The following is a 5,175-nucleotide window of genomic DNA, read 5'->3' on the forward strand; positions in this document are numbered from 1 at the left end:
CTGGCAACTAGTTTCCTGTATATTGCTTTTACTATATTTATGTACAGACAATGAATTCCTGATCTTTTAATATGAAGGGATGCTTAAGTTTGTCAAATGCTTTTTCACCATCTAATAAAATGATCATGTGGTTTTATTTTCTTTAAGTTTGTTTATGTAGTGGATTAAGTTGATGGATTTATGAATATTGAACTATGACTACATCCCTAGGATGAAGCCTACTTGATTGTGGTGAATGATCTTTTTGAACATGTTCTTGGATTTAGTTGCCCAGAATTTTATTGAGTATTTTTGCATCAATGTTCATAAGGTAGATCAGTCTGAAGTTGTCTCTTTTTGTTTGGTCTTAATGTGGATTAGGTATAAGTGTAATATTGGCTTCAGAGAATGAAGTGGTAGTGTACCTTTTGTTTGTGTTTTGTGGAATAGTTTGAAAAGTATTGGTATTAGGTCTTCTTTAAAGGTCTGATAGAATTCTCCACTAAACACATCTGGTCCTGGGCTTTTTTTTTTGTAAGGAGACTATTAATGACTGCTTCTATTTCTTTAGGGGTTATGGGACTGTTTAGATATTTATCTGATCCTGTTTTAATTTTGGCAACTTGTATATATCTAGAAAATTTTCCATTTCATCCAGATTTTCCAATTTCATTGAGTATAAACTTTTGTAGTAGGATCTGATGATTTTTTAAATTTTCATGGTTTCTGTTGTTATGCCTCCCTTTTCATTTCAGATTTTATTAATTTGGATACTGTTTTCGTGCCATCTTGTTTGTCTGGCTAAGGGTTTATCTATATTGTTGATTTTCTCAAAGAATCAGATCCTGGTTTTGTTGATTCTTTGTATAGATCTTTTTGTTTCTATTTGGGTGATTTCAACCCTGAGCTTGATTGATTAGTTCCTGCATTCTACTTCTCTTGGGTATATTTGCTTCGTTTTGTTCTAGAGCTTTCAGATGAGCTGTCAAGCTGCTAGTGTAAGCTCTTTTCAGTTTCATTTCGGAGGCCCTTAGAGCTATGAGTTTTCCTCTTACCACTTCTTTCATTGTGTCTTATAAGTTATGGTATGATGTTTCTTCATTTTCACTAATTTCTAAAAAGTCTTTAATTTCTTTCTTTATTTCTTCCTTGTCAAAGTTATCACTGAGTAGAGCATTGTTCAGTTTCCATGTGTATGTATGTTTTCCATAGTTTTCTTTGGAATTTAAGACCAGCCTTAGTCTGTGGTGATCCGACAGGGTGCATGGATTATTTCAATCTTCTTGTATCTGATGAGGCCTCTTTTGTGTCCAATTATATGGTCAATTTTGGAGAAGGTACCATGAGGTACTGAGAAGAATGTATATTCTTTTGCTTTAGGATGAAATGCTATATAAATATCTGTTAGATCCATTTGGTTCATAACTTCTGTTAGTTTCACTGTCTCTGTTTAGTTTCTGTTTTCATGATCTGTTCATTGCTGAGAATGGGGTGTTAAAGTCTCCCACTATTATTATGTGGGGTGTGGGTCTGCTTTGTGCTTTAGTAAAGTTTCTTTTATGAATGTGGGTACCCTTCCATTTGGAACATATATAGTCCGAATTGAGAATTCATCTTGGTAGGTTTTTCCATTAACCAGTTTGAAGTGTCCTTCTTTATCCTTTTTGATAACTCTTTGTTGAAAGTCAATTTTATTCTATATTAGAATGGCTACTCCAGCTTCTTCCTTGGGAACATTTGCTTGGAACATTGTATTCCAACATTTAACCCTCAAACAGTGTCTTTTTTTGTCACTGAGGTGTGTTCCTTGCATGCAGCAAAATGTTCGGTCCTGTTTACGTCTACAGTCTATTAGTTTATGTCTTTTTATTGGGTAATTGAATCCATTGATGTTATGAAATGTCATGCCTATCTTCTTTTGGTTTTGTTGAATGATTACTTTCTTGTTTTTTCTAGGATGTAGTTTCCATCCTTGTGTTGGAGTTTTCCATTTATTATCCTTTGTAGGGCAGATTTTGTGGAATGATATTGTGTGCATTTTATTTTATCATGGAATATCTTGGTTTCTCCATGTATGGTAATTGAGAGTTTTTCTGGTTATAGCAGTCTGGGCTGGCATTTATGTTCATTTAGGGTCTGGATAACATTTACTGGGATCTTCTAGCTTTCATAGTTTCTGGTGAAAATTCTGGTGTAATTCTGGTTGGTCTGCCTTTATATGTTACTTGACCTTTTACTTTTACTGCTTTTAATATTATTTCTTTATCTAATATATTTGGTGTTTTGATTATTATGTGACTGGAGGAATGTCTTTTCTGATCCAGTCTATTTAGAGTTCTGTAGGCTTCTTGTATGTTCATGGGCATCTCTTTCTTTTAGTTAGGGAAGTTTTCTTCTATAATTTTGTTGAAGATATTTACTGGCCCTTTAAGTTGGAGGTCTTCACTCTCTTTTATACCTATTATTCTTAGGTTTGTTCTTCTCATTGTGTCCTGGATTTCCTGGATGTTTTGGCTTAGTAGCTTTTGAATTTTGCATTTTCTTGGACTGTTGTGTCAATGTTTCCTAAGTTATCTTTTGTACCTGAGATTCTCTCTTCTATCTCTTCTATTCTGTTGGTGATGCTTGTATCTATGACTTCTGATCTCTTTGTTAAGTTTTCTAACTCCAGGGTTTTCTCCCTTTGTGATTTTCTTATTGTTTCTATTTCCAATTTTAGATCTTGGATGGTTTTCTTCATTTTCTTCATCTGTTTGTGTTTTCCTGTAATTTTTAAGGGATTTTTGTGTTTCCATTTTAAGGGCTTCTACCTGTTTACCTGTGTTTTCTTGTATTTCTTTAAGGGAATTATTTATGTCCTTAAAGTCCTCTATCACAGTCATGAGAAATGACTTTCTATCTGAGTCTTGCTTTTCCAGTATGATGGTGTATCCAGGATTGCTATGTTGGAAAAATTGTGTTCTGATGATGCCAAGTGACATTGGTTTCTGTTGCTTCTGTTCTTGTGCTTTTCTCTTGCCATCTGGTTATCTCTAGTGTTCCCTGCCCTAACTATATCAGACTGGATCCTGTCCTTCCTATAATCCTGGTTGCATTAAAACTCCTCAGAGTCCAACTGTCTCTGTGATTCTGTGATTCTGGGATCCTGTGATCCTGCCATCCTGAGATTCTAGATGTGTCAGAGTTCCTGAGACTCAAGTTTTCTCTTGAGATCCTGAGATCCTATTATGACCAAACTCCTGGGTTCCTTAGCTCCTATGATCCTGTGATCCTGGGTGTGCTAGAGTGCCTGGAAGTGAAGCCTCCTCTGGTGGCTGTTGGACTGGCCACAGAGTTCATGCCAATGTAAGGAAAACCAGTGTAGACCAGAGGGAACTAGAACCACTGGTTGAGTGGGGTTCCTGTGTCCCTGGATCTTGCCGGCCCCAGTTGCTCCCTGTGGTGTTATAATAGGTGTCATGTCCAACTCATCCCTGATCCTAAGATCCTGGGTGTGCTAGAGTGCCTAGGAGTGGACCCTCCTCTGGTGGCTGTGGGACTTGCTGCAGAGTTTATACCCAAGATAAACTGGCACAGCCCATGATATTCTTGACTTTCAATCTCCTACTCAAACCAATTACTTCACAAATGTAATTGCGAAATTTGTGCTCTTCTTGCCTACTCTCTTGTCAACACTGTCATCCTTCATTCTACTTCTTCAGTTAATTGTTAGCTCAACTCAATAATCTGAGTCTCATCTTCCCAATGCAATATTCACATTAAAGTCATTTAGTCATAAGTCAGGTCATGGCCCTTCCTTTTGTGACTCCCCAAGTGTGCCTTATTGTTTTCCATTTATAAGGAAATTCACGTCCCACTATGAGGTAAGACTAAGTTAACAATTTACAATTTTCAAATTTCTACTTTTCCTCAAATATGCCAGTTTCCTTCTCATTTTAGGTACTTGGCATTTGCTCATTCCATATAATAGTTACTCTGTGTATTTCATGGCAACAGGAATGTGAGGCAGACGATCTCATTGAATTCATAGTCAAGAAGCTGAGCTGAACGGAGGTTGCTATTTTCCTTGCTTTCTCCTTTGATTTGGTTCAGGATCCTAGACCAGAGAATGGTATTACTCACAGGAAGGGTCTCCTTACCTCAGTTAAGCCAATCTATAAACTCCCTCACAGACATGTCCAGACATTTGTCTCATAGATAAATCTAGATCCCCTCAAGTTAGCAATGTTAAGCAAAATTTTGTCATTATTTCTTAGCTGATATTTGTTATCATTTAGTCTTCAGTTTAATATTACCTTAAATATTTTCCTAATTATCTGAAATTCAATCTCCTCATGTATATACTAGATACTATCATAGTTCCATGTGAACTTCACAGCACATCCAGTTTTATAACATCCAAGGTTCTTAATCACCATTTGAGATATTCTGCTCAATTATTAGTTTAATTAGTATTTTTCTCTCTCCTAATCCTAATTTTCTCAGTAATCAAAATTACTGCTGGCTTCACGAGCACATAGATTTTTCTCTTTTGTTGAACTTGCATTTTCTAAGCTGAAGTCAGCACATGGCAGATGTTTAATAGATACTTATTTTATAAATGAATAAATCCATCTAGTAGGGACTGAATAAATTGTTTAAGAGTCAATATAATAAAGATACATCCTAACTAAACTTAATTTGTTTTTCTTCACTCAAAATTACATTTTGAGTAATGGCCATAGTAAATGGCTCAGTGGGTAAAGAACTTGCCATGCAAGCAAGAAAATTTGAGTTTTATCTCCAAAACCTACATTGAAAAGCTGGAAATAAAGTTATATGATTATAATTCCAGTAATGTAGAAGTAAAGACAGGTAGATCTTTAGGGCTCACTGGCTACGCAACTTACTACTTTCTGTGTTAGTGAGAGACTTGGTCTCAAAAAAATTAAGATAATCATGACTAGAAAAATTACCAAAAGTTGAGCTTTGGCTTTGCATACCACCTGTTCACATGCATACACATACAAAAACAAATTTTACATGGTGTATGTCACACCTTTGCATACCACCTGCTCACATGCATACACATACAAAAGCAAATTTTACATGGTGTCTGTCACACCTTTGCATACCACCTGTTCACATACATACACATACAAAAGCAAATTTTACATGGTGTATGTCACACCTAGAGATAGACTTGATGTCATTACA

This window comes from Mastomys coucha, unplaced genomic scaffold (genome assembly GCF_008632895.1).
Source record: "Mastomys coucha isolate ucsf_1 unplaced genomic scaffold, UCSF_Mcou_1 pScaffold1, whole genome shotgun sequence".
Lineage (NCBI taxonomy): Eukaryota > Metazoa > Chordata > Mammalia > Rodentia > Muridae > Mastomys > Mastomys coucha.